Raw genomic sequence first — 21108 nt, 5'->3', positions numbered from 1 at the left:
CGATAAATAATGTCAGTGAGATAAAGCAATGTTAGGCAGTTCAATGCTTTGCATTCTATAGAAGTTAATATTTCTTGCAGTTCTCTTTTTACTCCTTGGATAACAGTGTCTTCCTGGAACAGTGGATAAGAATATGAAATCTGGAAAGATAAAGTGGTAATTCTTGCTGTCACTGGTGGGAGACAAAGGAAGTGAAAAAGATTTTGAGCTAGAACCAATGGAATATATAGAGATTGCATGCTTCTTGTCAGAGTATGCCAGCTGAACAATTTTGCGTCATGACCCAAGGTTTTGCCTGGTACCAGCTTAGCTGTAAATTAGCCAGGTCAATATCTGAAAAAGGTGGACTTAAAGATAAGGAATTTATCCTATTCAGTTTCCCAGTGCTGGGAAAAACCTTGTGCTGCTGCAGCTGAGGAAATCGAATAATAAACAGATATGTTAAACAGAGACGAAAAAAAAAAAGAGAGCTATGTATTTATGATGAATAAGTGAGGCATTAAGAAGACATTTCTTACTGGATGAAACATACTGGTAGTTTTCACTGTTCGTCTCCCCAGTTAAATAAGACTTCTGTAAGTAAAGAAGTTGTACTAAAAAATGCCTTTATCTATATTCCTAACTCCTTCAACAGGAACCTAAGTCCAATGATTCACCAACCCTAGCTCTGCAGAGAGACAAAGGCAGTAAAGATGTGAGGAAATAATTTCATTTTAGCTGTTTTTAAGCTATTGCCTTTCATATTCACTATGTTCACTATGTATGTTAAACCAAATTTCTCTGTTACCGTGGGAAAGGGAGATCTCATTTCCCCACCCTGGACATCAGAGTCTAATCTGTTCTTTTTGTTTAACTGCTCTCTTAGTTCACCAGCCAATTTCTTATTCACCAAATCCTCATTTTAAAATCTCACTTTTAGACTCTAGGCATTTTTGTTGCCAGCCTCAAGAATCTACTTGGCTTTGCTATAGGCTTGTGTCAGCTCAGACAAGTTGCACTTGGCTAGATGGTGGTGCCCTTGCCTGTGGTTAGCAGAGCCTTGCTACTCTGCTCTGTGGAGGTGGTGTTAGATACCTGTGGTAAAAGCTGTTGAATTGATATAAAAATCTTGTGTGTGATAAGAATCTTCCCCATCTGGATGATGATCTTTTCCTTCCTTTCTTTGCTGAGCACGTTAAACCCTACAGAAGAAAACCTGTCTGTACATGCTAAACACGCCTGAGTATTTATAGGCTTTTTTGTGGTACCCTGAGTCAACAGTGTTGCGAAAGAACCTTTCAGAAGGCAGAAAAAGTATCTCTGAGAAGCTGGAGATAATTTTTGTTTTTTTTGTTTTTTTGTTTTTTTTTAAAGCCAGAGGGAATTACAAAAATTTTGCCAAGGAACAATTTTTTAAAACGTTTAGTCCGATGATTTGCTAATTCATACACATTTGTTTAAATCTGTCTTCTGTGTAATAGAAATAACTGCACTGTACTTAGGTGAATATTTATAGAAAAGCCAAGTCCTGCTCCTAGGCCTTGTTTTTGCTTCTCTTTTTTTAAAGGTTGATATTTATATCATCTAACCATAGGATAGTTTTGGTTGCAAAACTGAGATTGACCAAAGTCCTGAGGGCCTGCCACAAGAAAGATGACTTCTCCACTGGTTAAAAAAACATCAAAACCAACTTTTCTACTGGATGTGCTGGGAATCATCTTACTGAATAAACCAATTTTTCTAAAGAGGGGACAGCTTTGTGGCATAATTTTGCTGACTACGTTGAACTTATTCCTTGGAAGGATTCTGACCCTCACCTCTTGTTTTTACTATTATAAAATCTTCTGCTTTCTAATGCATAATTGAATCTTGATTAGTTTCTTCTGAATGTTCTTGCTCAGAGATAAGACTGCAATAGGATTCCCTGCATGGCAACAAATTGCAAAGAATGCATCACTGAAGTATTTTTCATAAAAACAAAGAAAAGGAACCAATCATTGTGCTCTCTGCAGTTTGAAAAGCCTGGAAAGTTTAATGAAAGGAGAGACTACATAGCTCCCATTTCAGAACATCAGAAATGTGAGATCCTTAAGCTCTTTTTGACAAGCTCAGTAGCAAAAATTAGCATCATTTAAGGTAAAAGGCCATTGCCAGTTTCATATGTGTTCTATAAACAGAAATTATCTAAAATTGGAATTTTACCATCTTACCCAACCACCGAGGTTTAGTTATAAAGGAACACTAGTATAAGCCATCCCATGTCTGAACTAAAGGCAGAGATATGAATAAACTCATAGCAGAGATATGAATAAACTGAAGCCCTTTATCTGAGTCCTGAACTCTGGTGGCTTGGATGAGTAGGGATCAGAAGCCAGGCTACCCCCAGGCAGCCACCCAGGTCAGAGGCTGGTCTCAACACTAGAGGCAATTTCTTGTAGTTTCTGAAAAGAGAACTGGAGTATCTCTCATGACCAGACGACTGGCTTTCTGCTCAGAGGAACCCCAAGTGTTGACATCACGATGCCAAGCTGTAACCATTACATCTGTGGAACAAGCTCTCTCCTTTGCCAGTCACAGCAGGGCACTGTAGCTCACTGTTTTTGGAAGCAATGGTCTCATCCATAATTAGTGGCTGAGTGGCTACATGTACAAAACAGTCTTGTAATATTCTCTCCTAGTGTTAATTTTCTTGCTGCAGAGACAAGGATAAGTGACCTTCAGGTTTCATTTGGATTTATTCATCTCATGACCACCTGTGGCTTCAGAACAATGCTTGGCACATCTCACCTGGCCACTTGATGACATCACTGTTTACTCAAGTTGTCCCATGTTTTTCATGTCTCTGTTCCAGATGAGTTTGCCTGGCGTCTGTTAATCTTTCTTTAAAAATTATGTTTTTCTTCAGAGTTTAGATAACCTTTCCCAGCCTACCATGCTTTGGTTTGGTCTCTGATAATCCTTCAGCTACCTGGAACTTTTTTTTTTCTTCTTCTTTTTGCCCAGTAAATATACAGTTATTTTAAAGCTGAAGTGTGAAAATGCCTCTGTGAAGAAGGTATATATAAGAAAAACAAGTTTAGTTGTGTGACCCAAGCTGTCATTTAGTTTAAGGTCTCCTGGGCAATTGATCCATCTACAATACTTGAGGTTTTGAGCAAATAGATGACTAAAACCACATGTGTTCTTGCAGAAATGAAACCGTCAGGATATCCTTAGAAAAAAAGTGGCGAGAGAGGACAACACTTTTTTTCATATTTGGTCAGATAGCTTGCCAGTAATTGTTCATAAAATTAATGGGCTCTGATCAGATCTCGTTAGTAGCTTATTTTTAAGGCTGGGACAAACAATGTGGTATCTATACCACAGAACTAATTAAACAAAATGCTCAGTCTGGCTCCATAAAAATAATGAAACCTGCGTTTATGGTGTTTATGCAAGATAGAGTTTTTGACTGTCCTTTGTCCAAGGCACCTTGAAATGCTTCACATCAGCTGCCTCTCTCTAGCTGTAATATTTTACGATTTTCTAGTTACATCTGTGCAACTGTTCACACGGGAATTCAAACTCGGCAATAGAGATCTAGAAGGCTGCAAGGAGCTGTATCTTAATTGTCTGTTTTTCTCATCTCATGCTGATTTGCATTCTGCTTAAATAAAGCAATATGATTCTTACTACCAAGAGCACAGGACTGCAAATAGCATGCTAGCCCATGGCTCTGCTGTTGTTTTGTGCAGTACCAGCTGTTTTTTATTGAGGAAGCTGTACTATGTAGTTGAATAATTTTGGTCTCTACAGGCTTTATTGTTCTGTTTTGGATGGGTTGAATAAGAGACTACTAAATCCTTTGAAGAGCTAGGAAATGACAGTAACTGGTAGAGTATGTACTCCACAGCTGATGAAGAACTAGATGATTTTTCATCCTTCTCTTTTGTTGTTGTTGTTGTTGTTGTTGTTGTTGTTACTGAAAGCACAGATTGACCTATGATGAGTTTACTGAGAAAGAGAGAGGGGGGGAAAAAAAAAGGACCTTTCTTCTGTTTTCTTTCTTCTAGTTTCAAAACTATTAGAAGACGATACTGCTCTTCCAGAGACTCACCAGCTGCTCAGAACTGTGCCCCTGTATTGCTCCCCAAATTGTTTGCATTCTTCCAGTGTGCATCACTTTCATCCTGTGTAAAATATCTTGATCTCTTAAAAAGACTTTCCCTTCTCTTAGTAAGTTGCTTTGAGATCTGAGGGTGAAAAAATGAAGGTCATACTGTAAATACTCAAGAAACTAGTCACTGGGCTACCACAAGGCTTCAGTTATGGCACTAATGCTGATAGCTATCAATTAAGGCATACATTTTCTTCCTCTTGCATACACAGAATCACAGAATGTTAGTGACTGGAAGAGACCTCAAAAGATCATCTAGTCCAATCCCCCTGCTGGAGCAGGAACACCCAGATGAGGTTACACAGGAATGTGTCCAGGCGGGTCTTGAATGTCTCCAGAGAAGGAGACTCCACAACCTCCCTGGGCAGCCTGTTCCAGTGTTCTGGCACCCTCACTGAGAAGAAGTTTCTTCTCAAACTTAAGTGGAACCTCCCGTGTTCCAGTTTGTACCCCTTGCCTCTTGTTCTATCATTGGTTGTCACCAAGAAGAGCCTGGTTTCATCCTCGTGACACTCACTCTCTACCTATTTATAAACATGAATGAGGTCATCCCTCAGTCTTCTCTGCACTTTGCACTGGGGCCCTTCAATTTTTGCCTGCTACGTGATGAATTTGACACTGAAAAAAGCTTATTTGCACATGCTAGTGGAGAGTTTGGTTGGTGCATTCAGTGAAACTTGTTGCTATCTACCCGTAGACAGAGCTTACAGGTTGCAAATGCATATTTCACATCTTTTGACAGCAGCCATGAGTTGAATGGACTTGAGGCTACACCTCCCTATGTGGAGAGTCTTTCTGTGAGTCAAGTCAGTGGGAGAGAATCAGCCTGGGAGATGGGAGAGGTGCAAATTGTCTCCTTCTCTGCCAAGTCAGTTTTTTGGGAGCAGATGACAGCTGTCTTGAATATCTCAAAACAACTAATTGTATGAGATCAGAGTGCAGCTTCAGGCTTCATCACCCAGGTTTCTAGTGTGATTGTGCCAAAGCAGAAGGTTTGGCTTGTTTGAAAGGAACGTCCTTGTGGACTGGCGGCACTTCTTTGAAATTAATGTAGCTGGGTGGGGAAGAGTGGGGAGTACTGAGTGCAGAATTTATCCTGTTGCACATTCCACATGATGAAATTGTCTTTGCTGAAGCAAACCAAGCCAAAAGGGGGAAAAAAAAGGAACAGAGAGAACTGAGTTTTTTTGTGGTCGAGCTGTGCTTCACGTGCTGTTTTGCATTACAAAATGAATCCAACTGTATCCAGCAGACTTTAATTAACTTTTTATTGTGAGGAAAAAATTAGGTCTACAATATAGAACAGTATTTAAAGAATGAAGTATCTTGCCTATTTTTAGTCCCAAATGCACAAAAGAACCAGACTACAATACATTCCAGTGGCTTGAAATATTTCAGTTGGAATAAAAAAGTGAAGCTAGTTTTGAGTCATGTAAGAAGATATCACCACATCCTTAGGTTTCATTGCCTTTATTTGCACTGAAATAAATTGAAATAATTTTGTCTTGAAATCATGAAGAAATTACAACACCAACGATGAGACCTTCACCGTGAATTTCAGCCCTGGGTAAAACACTTAGCTAAATTGCTAACCTCTTTAAAAAATCTTCAGCTGCATAAGACAAAGTCTGGGAAGGAGAATGCTGATTTGGGGCTTAATAGCAGCAGTAAATCTGTCCATGTCAGAAATTATAGAAATAGAGCAGGGAGCATGGGCTTGGAGGCCCTCAACATCTTGTTCCCTATGCTTAAAAAAAAGGCTAAGGTACTTGTGTGCTGTGGTTAATCTTCTAACCTACCCTCGCTCACTTTAACTTCCTCAGACAAATTCTCTCTGCTATAGTGTTTTCTTAATATTAAGTGGTTTTAAGTGTTTTTTTTCTTTCTTTTTTTTTTTTTCCCAGACAAGTTAGTAGGCTGTCTTTCCTAACCCTGTTTTTAGTTTCACCTAGTAAACTTTTGAACCCAATGGAAATCTCAAAGATAATTATTTTCATCCAAGTTTTGTGCAACTGAGAAGAGAAAAAAGGTCCAAAGTAATGCCTTTATGAAGAAGAGACAGAAAGTGAGCAGTCCCTATTTGTTTCATCAGCAATGCTATCTCTTAAGCAGGGGTGCACACAGAAGGCCTTTCATAGGAGTGGAAATTAGCTTTACTGAAGTGGGGGAAGCAGGGGGAAAAGAGTCTTACAAATTCATTATACCAAGTAATTATTTGTTTTTTACGATTTTTGGTCAAAGTGAATCAAACCATTTTGGAAAAATATTAACACCACCTTCTGCCCCAAGAAAAGGTAGAGTATAGCATTTACTTAGCTCTTGTCTCAAGAGTTATATGCATCTGTTTCAGAACTGACAGACTAACTTTGTTCAAACTTGGCTTTTTTTCTAGGTGTATGGAAAAAATGAGGAATAAATCAGATTAAAAACATGTGAAGGGATCTTTAAAGATGCAAGTTGGACCCAACTTCTTTCAGCTCTCAATGAGATATTGCAAATAATTTGACATCCAGGATTCAAAGAACAAAAATATATAAACCAGTGCAAACATGTCTTCTCTCAGTTTCAATTATTGCTGAAGCTGAAATATATGATACGATAGCAAATCTGTCTTTCTGAAGTCTGCTACTCCTGTGTAACGTTTATTAAGAAATAACAGATTCTGAGAGCTATCTTAACTTTTTCTTAATGAGACCTAGAGGAAGATTGTGGGAAAAAATGCTTAAGAAGCTAAGCATTTCACCCAATATCCATAATCTGTCACCATATCATAATTTTTAAGGAATGTTGTCCAGAATGAATCATGAATTTATGAAGTGCAGAACTGAATCCAAATGCATTCTATGGAACAACCATATTGTCAATTGGTGTATTTTAAATCCCTCTCCATTAGCAACATAATTGCTTCTAAACCACAGAATTTGGCCCTTCTTCCACACCAAAAAAGTAAACAAACGTTCTGTGTTAGAACACCCATTGGATAAATAAATCACTTCTATATATTCTTTGTCAATCCTTCATGGTCTAGTATATCTAATAAGCATCTAATATTTTTACAGCAAAACGGTACATCAGAATGTAGGGGGAGATTTCAAGCCATAAACGTAGAAAAAGGTTCACAACTACAGGCCTATAGCTGAGGTATTAAAAAACCCTCATCTCCTTTTCAGTCTAAAAGTTTAATACTTGAAATTCTGACACTCTTCCTTGTTGGGGAGTACACAAATGTTTAGTACAAGACAGGAGAGCGCACCACAGGGGAGGGCAGTTGTGTTTAGTGGCTGCAGGCTTTGGAAGGCCAGATGCCTTGGGGGCACATACCCAAAGCAAGACGCAGCATCTGCTCTGAAGGGCACGCAGGCTGAGACAAGGGTCCCCAGGGCCTCTGGCATGGCTGACTGACAAAAAGGGCCATGCAGGATTTGCCTGCAGATCACAACTTCCTCAGTATCGTTGCCTATGTGTCAACAAATGCCCAGGGCCGTCGGTGTAACAGGCAAACTGAACTGGGAAAAAGGGAAACTGGAAACTCCTGGCTTCCAGCCCAGGCTTTAAACCACACAGCCACCCTATGTATTTCTCTGTGTATCTGAACTGGGGTCATCTTTAAGATGTGTGTATTCGCCCAAGGGCCAGGTCTATATATAGCGTGCTTGCTTATGTTGCCCTGCTGTGCCAGAAGTCTTCTCTCCAGGAGATCTGCCTTGTTGACTTATTTCATCATTGTTCTTTACCACCTTTTGCTGGTAAAGGACTTAGTTGTTTCCAGCTGGTACTCTACTGAATTTGCAATTCATTATATATCAAATAACTTTTAAAACAAATATCTTAGTTTGATCTTTCCAGTTACACACAGTCTCCAGCTTTGTGCTCCTGTTTCATTCTCATTGTAAAATAAAGTTGACCTGAAGAGGAGGGGATTTCTTAAAAGAAAACCTGTTTGTGTAGGGGAACAGGAAGGAAATATCCCAGAAGTAGTTAACTGGGAGATACGTTTGAGACTAAGCCATTCAGATTTATGTTGCTTTATTTCCAGAGCTTCCAGCTCTTATAAATCCTATGAGCTCTTATTCATGTCAATGTAAAATTCTGGGGTTTCTCTGGTGACCTCGCAATGGTGGCATCCTAGTTGCTGCAGCGTTTTCTGTAATACAGAAGGTACAGGTCTGAACAAATAAGGAATATAAGGATAATTCTGGTTTGGGGCAGCTAGGCAGATTCCATCCAGTGGTTTACTGTGGTCCTCTAGTTTTCAGACTGTCCTCTTTGTTGTCAGAAATTAAGCCTATATGGATAGACGAAGGCAAGTCCAGGAAGGTGTGTGGCCACACTGGGGCAGCTCTGGATGTCAGGATGACAATTAAATGAAACAGTATTCCCTGAAATTAAAACAAACAGTTTCAGAACAAATATGAGGCCTTGGTATTTATTTTTGAAATGTTCTTTAGGCTCCAATGATTGTTTGCTGCTACCCTTATCTACAGTCATGCTGAATAAAGCTATAGCTAAATGGAAAGTTAAATGTATTCTTAAGGTGTTAATGTCTACATCTTATTCTTTGCAGTCTCTCAGAGAAAGCAAAAGTAACTACAAATAACGCTATGCCAGAAACTGATTTCTTGACCAACAATGTTTCTTCAGCATGCAATGAACTGGTTCATTCTAAAGTGGTCACAGTTGTTGATGAAAAGAGGCTTTGTATTTGAATATGGCACGTCTTTTGGTCCATGTGAAAACAGGTTTGAGTGGCATGGCAAAACAGTATGATGTTTGCAGAGGTGTCATCTGGCACTGATGTTATCGGGAGCTTTCAGTGAGCATTTTCAGTGGTGATGGCTTTATATGCTGAGCCTCCAGATAGGGAAGAAAGAATTTGCTGCAGTACCACTTACATTTCTGGCACTATTGTATTACTGTTTCTCTCTACCTCCATAAATCTGCCTTGTTGAGCAGAGAAACTGGAGTGAAGCTGAAGCACAACAGTAGGAAATTACAATATTTTGGAAGGGAAGGGAAGGAAAGGGAAAATCAGGTTGACCAGTGGCAAAGGACTAGAGGCTTCTTTGCCTTCCTGGATTAACCTATGCCAGTACAGTGCATGAACATACACGTGTGCATCTGGGACCTTATCTGCGCTCAAGGATGTATGCAGGTGCTTGGGTCGGAAGGAGCAGACACAGAGGGGCCTCAGCAGTCTCACAGGCCACTTCACACAGAGGAATAAAAAAATCACTGAGTTTCTCTGGTGAGGAGCAACAATTTAGGCGGGTGAAAGAGTTGCTGTGGTGAGCAACCTGCTGCAAAGGTCTGCAGAGCAAGGAAGGATCACAGCACACATTTGGGCAAGTCATATGTCCTGGGACAGGTGGGAAAGCTGATGAATGGCTAAAGCTGTGTGGTTCAGGCCCTGCTAGAAACAAGCTGTTGCCATGCAGGAAGGCTCCTGGTGAAGATATCAAATCCTGATCTGTTATTTTGAATAAGAAATATCAGTGTTTGCTCATCTTGGCTCAGCTTCATCAAAATCATCATAATAACTGTTCCTGTGTGGTCTGAGATGAAAAATATCAGCTCAAAATGGTTTTGTCTTCGGATTCAGGTCAGCAACCTCTTCAAAATGGACTTAATCCCTGGAGGAACTGCCCATTCTCAAAGCATACCAGTGTGCTTGGATGCTAAGAGGAAGGGTTTCAATTACTCATTTGATTTTGACCTCAATTTTCCCTGTGTTTGGTTTCACCTGTCATTGTGTAAATCACTGCATCTCTCCTCCATACTCACTCAGCAGCCTCAGAGGGTTGAGCAGGTGGACCGCAGCTTGATTCCTAGTAGGTAAAGACCCCTCTTTACAAAATCACCTCTGTGCTTGTGCCTTCAGAGCACTAAAGAAGCCGGTGGCTGACTAAGACATGGAAACTGGCTTCTTGCCCTTAAAAAGGAGCATGGAGATTAGGGTTGCAACACATCAGAATGTGCTGTGTTGGCAGTAGCCACTGCTATAGCTGATCTTTGAATACGTGGGAGACGTCAGGCTCCAGGATCATCAATCATACTTTCATGTATTTTAATGAAAGGAAGGAACGAAGGCCCCAGTTCCCCTGGAAAAGGCTGAAGAAAAGCTTGACGTAATGCCAGGCCTAGAATGATTAAAGGGAGACTGTCCCTTTCCCCATCTCTACAGATATATACCCTGCCAGCTCCTGGGCCTCAGTCACTCCAGTCACTGGAGCAAAAGGACTGTTTTCTGCACTCTTTTCTGTGCAACAAATGTAATGTTTAGGCTGAGGTCAGGCTGGAATTAGTGTTTTTCCCCGCTGAGGGACAACATCACTGTATAGTGCCAGAACCAGCCTGCACTGGCTGACATTCCTTTACTAGGTTATTCCTTCCTGTCCTGTTTGCCTCCTTGTCCTGTGACCCCACAGCCTGTCCTCAGCACTGTCTCTCAGGGTACCTGCAGTGCTGGGATCCAGCTGGCAGTTCACCCAGAGTTGCTCTACTAAAAGTTTTGGTGGGGCTATTCTGCCCTCCCTGGCTCACACCCTAAGCCGTGCGCTTTCTTACGTTATGTATACGCAGACACAGGCGCATATGTACTTGTACAACAAACTGCTTTATCAGCCTGGGCCTTTTCACACAGCAGAGATTTACACTCACAGCTGCCATGGTTACAGCCTGACTTCACTGGCGAGGAATTAGACTACTGTATGGTCTCCTAAGCTGTGTAGGCATTTGAAAGGCAGCTGCTTTGCAGTGAGCAAATTTGTTTTGTGCAGAAGGAGGTGAAAAGATAAAGTCATCAGTTTTATCTGATTTTTGAGCCAAATCTCCCCAACCTAAAGCCCTAAAAATCATCGCACACGTGTAAGGAATGAGAGAATCTGGACCACACTATTCAGGGCTGTTGCTATAGATAGGGTTACACAGGCTCTCTGGTAATGATGCAATGTACTAAATAACAGTTCCTTTCAGCTACATTTGGGCAGCAGAACACTGTTTTATTTGATAATAAGGATTCCCATTTGAACCACAGCTGAATTGCTTCCACTGCTGTCAGTGAACTGTTCCGAAAGAGACTTTATTTTCCCTCATAAAACACATCGTGCAGTGACTCTTCCTTCTTGTTTGTTGGTAAAGTTTGTAAAACATTTACTGAGAAGTGTGACAAAATGCAAGTTTTTCTGGATGGGTTTATTTTCTGTTCAGTCATACCTGTACCACAGGAGTAAACAGCAAGAAGAAAACAATAAAATAGTAACTGGTGTAACTGAGCACGGAATTTGACTTATCTGATTAAGATATTATCATAATATCTTAAATTTTAGGATTTTTTTTTTAATTCATGCAAAACAACCTGTAAAGTCATAGGCAGTCCACTTGACAAGTTCATTTCTCTCATCACTTATTATACTGCATTTGGTCTTCTGTAAGCTATTTTTTATTTACAAAACCTATTCTGGTATTTTGTATCCATATATAACCACTATTGATTGCTTCTTGAAAGCTGCTACACTCTCAGTAGTAAATACTAAATAACCGTCTATTGATTGAAATTATGTTCTCCCACTTTTACCTTTATTGGTGACAAATTGGTTATGACAAGCACGATATACTTCTTAAGATTTTCTGTCAATCATACCCTCTGCCCCATGTGTTCTTTTCCCCTATGAGATTTCCAGTTCTTTCCTGTATGCCACTTGGCCTCAGCAGCTGCCTCAGTGACTACCTGATTTCCATTTTTCTCCTCTCTGAGATGTGAACTGGACTTCACCTCTTCAAAATACTACTTGAGTTTTCAGTTTGATGTTAATCTGAGCCAAATTTTCCTCCACTTTAACATATCTCAAAATCATTGCTTATATGCCACAGGAATAAGATTAGGTCCATGGTACGCCAAACCAATGTTACAGATTTATGCGTCCTCTGTGGCAGTGATCCAATATCCAGTAATAGTGCAATGGTTTTGGAAAATTTCCTGAATTTTCTTAAGTATCTCTAGCCTTGAGAAAAGGAGGTTAAGGGGAGACCTGATCGCTGTCTACAACTACCCCAGAAAGGAGGTTGTAGCATGGAGGGTGTTGGTCTCTTCTCCTGAATAGCAAGTGATAGGATGAGAGGATATGGTCTCAAGTTGCACCAGGGGAGGTTTAGATTCAATATTAGAAAAAACTTCTTTACAGAAAAGGTTGTCAGGCCTTGGAACAGGCTGCCCAGGGAAGTGGTGGAGTTACCATCCCTGGAAGTATTTAAAATACACATAGATGAGGCACTTAGGGACATGGTTTAGTGATTCTATGATTCATTCTGACCTCAATAGCCTCTGTCTCCCTCTGTAAAGAAACCTTCTGCCTCTAGTTACATTCATTACTTAACTCTGAATTGTCCTCTGTGGCTCCTTTGGAGGTGAATAGAGTATTACAGGCAACTATATGCCATTGATTAATGTGACGTTCAGTGCGTTATTTCTCATTCTGATGTAATAAGCATTCATTTTTAAGTCTTAGGAAATAAGCAGGTAATGCAATACTTAACTATTTTCTAGTCAGGCAACTATATGCCATTGATTAATGTGACGTTCAGTGCATTATTTCTCATTCTGATGTAATAAGCATTCATTTTTAAGTCTTAGGAAATAAGCAGGTAATGCAATACTTAACTATTTTCTAGTCATCCATGACAGAAATTGTCATGCATAGAAGAAGCCCAGGTTTTCATTTGCAGTTCATCCTTTCCATTCTTTGGTCCCATCGGGACTTTTAGTGTGTCTGTTATCCAGCCTCAGCAGCTTGCTTATGTTATTTCTTCATTCAGAGCTTTTAATTTTTGACAGTATATTATCTTTATTGTCTGAAGAGACTAACTCCAGAGCAGACTTCTCAGCACTGTTCACTTTGGCAAAGGCCAAGGCGATGAAGATTTTCTGCAGCAAAATCCATGAACTGCACTGATTTTGGAAACATTATGAAAAAATAGGTTACTGGAGCATTTTGTCAAAGGGGAGGAGTGATGAGAGGGATTACTACTAACATATGGAGCCTTTCACCTGTAAGTCAGTAGTTCAAATCTATGATAAACAAAATTTTGGTTAGCCCTTAGCGTCTTCAGTTATTTTGTGCTCCCTCCCGTTCTAGCAGGCAGTTGTATTACAAGCACTTACAGCTCCAACCGCAGCAAGGCAGACTGTGCGACCTATGGACAACTGAAGCCTAAAGCTAGTTTTAAAAGTAACCTTGAGATAGATTTACGCTGCTCCTGTACAGCTTTTATAATGAGGAAGAAGCATATGGAAAGCTGTCAAACTAGTGCTAAAAAAAAACTTTAAGGAATGCACTTACTGATCACTTAGTTATTCAGGTGTGAATTCTTGTCCTCATGTAAACACTGGAAAAACTCCCCCTGAATTCCTCTGGATTTAGCCACAGGCCCCTGGAAGATTCAAGTGCACAAACATGGGATCTGTTACAGAAGGCCCCTGGCCAAGTTGATAAGGGCTCCTGCCTCACAAAGAGTCTGTTAGGATTTTCAGCTGAATTATTGACTTGAGGTATTTATCTAATATTTTTTAATTGCTTGGGAGGAGAAAGTCAGGAAGAAGTAGACAGGGTTGCACCTTATCTGAATTATCATCTGGACCTGACTGCTATTCCACAGCTCTGATCAGCACCACTGGTTTACCATGATCAACAAGGAGACACCGCAGTGGGGTCTGTGACATTGCCCTGACCTCAGCCACAACCTCGCTGGGTACAAGCTCACGGATGTCTGTATGGTGCCAACTCTGGCTATTTACAGACATGAACAGCAGTCTGAACCACTCTCAAGGTGGCAAGGAGAGCCAAGGTACATTACACCATACATTAGTAATTTAACCGAGCAGCAGTTCAACCAGAACTCACTGAATTTCTCTTTTTCTCCCTCTTCTCCTGGGAAGAAAGCTAATTTCTATTATAACAGGTGCTAATCGCATGTTATGACTTTCCTGAAATGCCAAAATGGCCTGTTGACCTAAATGAGACAAGAAATAAAATATCATTAAACAGGTAAAACTTTATCACAGCACTGTAGTCAGAAGGATGATGTCTGATCGATTTTTTTTTTTTTTTTTTCCCCCAGTTCCCTGCACACAAATGCTCCATGAATATCTGTCTTGCTGTTAGGTAAAGTATTTTTGTGGGAATATCTGGATTTCTGTAGACCTTTGCCTACAGAGCCTTTTAGGATTCTGCACCACCAGTGAATTGCTATATAGGTAAGTAGATGTTGTGCAGAGGAAAAGCTATGATCATTACTTGTTTTCCATCTTGTGTGACCTATGATTTCACAATAATCTCTTCTTCAAGTCCTTAACTCTCTCAGCTAGCACTTACTTTCAAGATAAACTTCCTGACTCAAAGTCTTCAAGCAAAGGAGAGCCTATTATACATCCAGTCACCATTCAAAAGGTTGACATCCTTTGTATTCATTTTTTGTACATTATGTTTAACCTAAATTTGCCTCAATGTTGATTTCTAGTAATGAGATCTCATGAAGCTACTGGGCTAGGATTATGCCCATGCTGTGTTGGGCAAAAGCACGTAGTTACATGCAAGCCATAAATCTTGAATCTTCCCAAAATCTGTCTATGAATTCTTCATGATACAGTGCTTAGCTGCTGAAAATGTTGCAAGGAATTCTGAAGAGAGGGGACATGCCCCACAGTTCTTGGGAGAGTGGTGTCAATGACTGGGTCAAGAAGACTGAATAAACTAAGCATTTGTTTAGCCACAGCAGTGCCATTAGGGAAGGTTTCCTGGAGAGTTACAGACAGCATATGTTGATGGAGAAGGTAGACACTTGCATTGACATCTGGCTGGTATCCAGTCACTTGTTTTATGCAATGTAAGGTCTGGTCCTTTTCCCTTTTTTAATCAGTGGATATTATAAGTTAATCCTGCTTTAGTGCTTGAGCTATAGTGTATTGTAGAACTAGCACATCATGCCCTAGGAGACTAACTCTGCTTCTGACTCAGCATGTCTTACTTCCATTTGTGCAGGAATGTCTTTGAAGACAAGACATTTTAGCATTCAGAGATTGGGAACAAGAGGATGTAAAGCTAGTATCTGAATACCCCACAGCTCAGAGGGGGAGTGAGGGTGTTTGTAATTAGGTCCTATCTGACTTTTCACATCTATTGTATTGGATTTACGCTTCGTGCTTGATCACAGCACTATTACATTTGTATGCCAAAGAGGAGGTTCAAAATCTGAATCAGGATCCAAACTGTCTAGGTCACACTCCACATCTTACCCATGTTGGGATGAGGTACCTTATCTCTCAATTCATGTCCCTACAATGGCTTAAAACTAGTTTTAATATAACAGTCAATCAATTCAGTGAAAATAAATAGTTTGTTTTTCTTCTGCTTCTGCTTTTTCATTCTTCCACTTGATCATGTCAGTATACCCACATTGCCAAATGCACCTTTCCCAGACCAAGCGGTGTAGTGCGGTTCATAGCCATACTCCTCAAGGTTAACCTGCTCTAGAAAAGCCTGACAATGTGTACACTGAATGCTGTTTCACCTCCCCTAAACCTCACATATTTAGCCCTTGATATGAATCAATACTTTAAAATATTAATCAAAATTCCTGCAACAACGAGCACTGTATTGCATTCAGAGGGATCATGTTTTCATCAGGTGAATTGAGTGGTATAATTACACACAGCGTATAGATCATGAGGGTTTGTCAGAATACTTGAGAGTGCAAAGCCCGCTCTGCTGTTTGGTTTGATAGTGTCATTTGTACCTACAGTTTTTATCTATACCAGCTGCCTGGAGTGAACCATAGAATGAAATGTCCTGTTAATAGTACTTGGGTTTCCTCTTTGCAGAGACCCATTTGACTCACTTCTGAAAAAACATGAGGGGTAATTGGACATATATGCAGCATGGATGGACAGGTATTCCCAGGTGGACTGGGAAGGAAGTTACTTGGCAGGGAAGGCACACTCTTGGGAAACCTGTGTGTCAGTTCCAGCTCAGCCATAGGCTTTGTATATGACCTGAAAGAAATAACCCTCCTCAAACCTTGTTTTCACACCTATACAACTTCTAACACTTGTTTTATCAATGTAATGTTAAAACCACTAATGAGGAATCCCCTTTTTTTGTCTGTATAAATAATTTAGCACAGTAAGACAGCTTAGTTGCAGTTTGCAGGCTCTGCTATAATAGGGCTGATAACTGTAGTAAGAAGACATTTCACACTTTACTTTTGTATATTATCACTATTTTAAAGGACTTACTGATAGGAAGAGTATCTTTTCTTTTTTTTTTTTTTTTTTGGTCGTAGTTTTCTTTGTTTTTAATGTTCTGGCCTGTTAGGAATACTTTTAAACTGTTACAGAGGACAATCCCTTAATTCTCTTATTTCTCAAATGAGCACATATATAAACCATATGGAAAAGGGAAGTGTATTTTTCCACATCCAGGCCTTTATATAAGCATCCTGTGCATTCCATGCATGCCAGATGAAGGAGTCAGACCCACTGAAGCTCCCTGTGGAGGCAGAGGCTTGCCTTGATTGGTTGCCCACATAAAATGATTCACATCTTTTCTGAGAGATTTGAAATATCCAACAGAGCATCAGCTCTGGCAGCTGATCCAGAATTGCTGGGAGATGACAGAAACACCTGAAGTGCTGATATGGAACTGAGTCACTGATGTGTAAACCAGATTAGCGTTCACAAACTCATCAAATCCACCTTAAAAAAATCGTTTAGGTTTTTTGTCATCACTAAAAGTGATTAACTACAATCTATTTCACTGAATTCTGTATATCAGAGCAACAATTTAGAGAACTTGATGTCAATACCCTCCTCCATGTTTGGAGCCCTATAATGCATGTGGACACTGTTTAAAGATGTACCTAAACTGGAGTGCATTAATCAGTGCATTAATCAGTCCAGCAGTGCTCTTCAGGACATGAATGTACCTAGCACCTTGTTGAATTTATGTCTGTACTTACACATGCTTGTAACTGGTTCTGTAGGGTTTTTCAGAACATGATTAGCACTCCTAAGGATCCAAAGAGGTAGTAGAGAAGTTCTTTTGAGGTGACAGAAAAGGAGTGGAAATCCTTTGCAGCATATGAGATGGTTTTACGTGTTGAACAGCAGGCTGAATTGCCCATTCTGCATGTTTATGTGATGAAAGACCCTATTGTAGCAACATGAGACACACAGGGGAAAGGAGCTAGAGCTGCTCTGGGAACCTTTAGTCTGAACTTCCTGACCTTTCTGCAATTAAAATTTCAGACAGCCTTGCATATGTGCATTCTTTTGACACTGCATTCCCTGAGAGGGTGGCTGTTTTGATTTTGGGAAAGAGAATTGAAATCACTGTTGGATAAATAAATGTAAATCAGCTGTAGATGCCATTGTGTGACTATCACTATTCCCTAAAACTGCTGCAAAAAATAGATGTCTGTGTAATGCAGCAAGTGATTTGTGTTAATAAGGTAATTTGAAAGGTGTTATGGTGAGGTAAGGGAAAACAAAGCAAATGATCAGTGAAGTGCTTATGAACTTGGCTCTGTTTTTCCTTTCACTGGCAGTGCAGCCAAGCGTTGCACGAAACATACAATTGCTGCCCCTTTCTTTCACTTGTTTTCCTCCTCAAATTCCAAGCAGGCCTAACACTTCTGAATGTCAAGCACAGATCTGTTCTTCAGGCTATCCAGCAACTGCCTTTCTAGTTACAGCTCTCAGTGTCCTATGACTTAAGAATTATGTGCTGTGTATCTGCATATGCTGGATGACTGTGTGAACTCTCCATGACCTAGTATTTATGGCGTATTAGCTCCCTCATGCCCCATCTGAGTATGGACTGGATAATACAGTATAATTTCTGCCATGTAATGCACAAGCATGCCTTAAGGGTAGTGTGTTGGAGAGAGATGTGAGAGAGCTGGAAGTAACCTCAGTCCTGTGTTTAAGAGAGTCTCATCTTCTTATGGAGGTCAATTAACCTAAGGTGGATTTCCATGCTCAAGCTGCTTCTGAACTAGTTTTGGTATCTGGACAGTGCAAACATAACTCTCTAGAGACAAGGCCTGAACCTGAGCTGCAGACTTCTCTGCCATCCTACATAACACATGCTCGTAAAAACTGCAAGCCCCATCCTTATTAACTCTAAGGTACTTTCAAGCTCTTGACAATGTAAGAGTACAGGAATATGGGAGCAGGAGAAAGTATAATTTTCTGCCTGAGCAGTGCTAAAGTATTTAGTGTAAGTGGTGGTTAAGCTCTTTGATTCTGGGTAATACAACACAATCAATGATACTAAGTCCTTGGAATTTGTGGAGGTTTCTCTTTCTTTCCCCTAAAATGAGAACAGCCGCCTGCCCAGGTCACAGACTTCTGAAAGTGTAATATTTCCAGATGGAAAATGAAATAATCTCGGCTTGGAGGGAGGCCTCTCTGGTATGGAAAGAATTAATAAACTATGATACATGTCCTCCAGTATACTGTAACTTTAGTAAATTCCAAGTTTGCTGAAACCTTTATTCTCTGCAGAACAAGGCAATGTATTTATACACTGGGTTCACCTTCTTGTGTTCTTCTCTTCAATCTCTGTATGAGGATAAGAAGATCTTTAGAAAATATCCTAGTTATGAATCATCCAAGTGTCATAATCAAGGCCTAGTAATACCACACAATAACAGAGTCTTTTGCAAGCTGTAACTCCCCCTGGGATGCTGAGCCATGCAGGGTTTCAGTCATACACTTTCCTGTCTAAATACATTTTTGCAGCCCGCCTCAGGTCTAGACTACTGTAAGTCACAATCCAGAAAATCATCTTAATATTCCTAATTTGGAGAGGGGTGGGTGGGAAGAAGAAAGGATCAAACTTTACTTGGACATGGTCATTGGCACAAAATACAACTGTTGCCTGGCTGAGGAAGTTGTGCTCTAGGAGAACAGTGCTCTTGAGGCCTGAATTACACAGAACCTGCCTGTTGTGCTGTTTATATAACAAAGCAGGTCTTTTGGAAGTACCTAGAGCACCAACACCTTACTGAACAGCAGAGGTAGAGTCCAGCAGGGAACTCTATTGGTATCAGGATTCCCACATGCTGCTTCTAGCCCTGGTTTGGATTCTCTCTATGGCATCTTAATTTTCTTACAGAAGGAGAAACCAGTATCTGCCTGGACTTGGGAAGTTTAATTAGTATTTTGGGATTCTGCGGGAGAAAGGCAAGTAGTGAAGACATACATAATCTACTGACAATAACAGAAAGGTAATGTGGTGAATGAAATACAGTTTTCTAAAGAAAGGTTGCTTCATGTCAGATTTCCCCCTAGGTAAATCCATGGGATTAGGTAATTGTGCATCAGAGGATGTGTCACACCAAGGAGTTGAGCAAGCTGGTTTTTACCTCTGTCCCAGTTCAGGTTTATTCAAACTGAAATTGCTCCTGTTTAGTTTCAGTTCAGGCTACTAATGGTTTTTTAGCCACACTGGTGACTTGGAACTTACTTGCAACAGTCAGTTGCAGATCCAGCAAAACAGAGCTTCAGGCACAGAAATTATTACTTCTCCTTGCTAATTAACCAAAGTAATTTTTGAGAGGGTCTAATTCCAGTTGAGGCTCCAAAAGGCTGCAAAACAGCATTTGAGTTCTGGTTCAAAAGAGAAATGACATTTCTAAGTGACTTCTGGTTGGGTTCATTTCTCTGGTTGCATTGCCAGCAAGCGTGTCCTTCTCTCGGGTGTCTTAGCCCCTTGTTATAAGATGTGATGGATGCTTCGAACAGAAGATCCTTACTGACTCATTTACTTACTGTCCATGATGAGATGGGTCTATTTGATTTCCTGCTTTTGTGATTCCTTAGTCCAGTTTAATTGCATTTGAAACAGTCAATAAAGCTTCTGTTACTTAAGAGACTACTGTTCTGATTAACAGATTTTTGCATCAGGAAGGTCTCTTACTTTTCTTACAATTTCTTCTAGCATCACTGTAGACAATTCTTCCTCCAGGGAGGCCAGACCAATTAAAATTTGTGGTAGCTTTTTCTCTCTCTGTGTAACTCCAGACAGAGGGCCAGATTTGCTTACCCTCTCCCCATTGATAACTGACTCACATGAGTAGTCCCACAGAAAGGAGCACACTTGTATGACTAATCTGCTCAGCAGCACACAAAGTTCACCATCTGGACTAAAATTAAATTACTTTTCTATAGAGTGCTACAGAAGTTGCAGAAGGCCTGGATTAGAACTCAGGTGTCCCTAGTGGCAAACACCGTATTTTGAGAATTAGACCATTTTTCTTATCTAGCTAAACTGAGTCTGGACACCAATTTTTTTCATCAGATATGTTTTTCCCCCTTAAAAATAAATAAAATGCAAAGTTTTTAGTGTTTTATTAAACTGTGTATAAATCGGGACTTCTGTAAGGGTCCCCTGAGTCATGCAGCTCTGCCTTAGTTGGATTAAATGCCTGAAAATGTTATTGGTCTTGTTTCTCCCAGACATTTGCTTACCAGATTTGTTGAGCTAGCAAACATATAGCTGTATGTTGGCACATACATTACCTCAGCTTAAACTAATTTATGGGATGTGGCACCTCTTACACAGTTCCCCTGTTCCAAACAAAAGTCTTAATCAGTCCTACTCAGAAACATGTATAATGCTGAGTAGCTGTAACTACTAGTAGTTTTTCCTCTTGATTAGGGCTTTGGCACTGGTCCATTAATCAGCCCTCCGTGAAAAAACGCGCAAAGCAGCTCACTGAAGCAGAGATGGCATTGACAGTCGGGTCAGTGGTTTTTTTCTGTCAGGAAGAACAAAAATGTGGTGAGACAACTGGGGGACAGGAAAAGTCATACAAGAGAACCCAGCCTATTTCCTTCTTAAACAAAGATGTGGAGTGAGCCTGTACCAGCCCACCATAGCATTTATTTGTTGTTTCTTGGGACTCTAGGGAGGACA

This window comes from Streptopelia decaocto (genome assembly GCF_964273445.1).
Source record: "Streptopelia decaocto genome assembly, chromosome: 1".
Classification (NCBI taxonomy): domain Eukaryota; kingdom Metazoa; phylum Chordata; class Aves; order Columbiformes; family Columbidae; genus Streptopelia; species Streptopelia decaocto.
Note: the sequence above shows the minus strand (reverse complement) of the source record.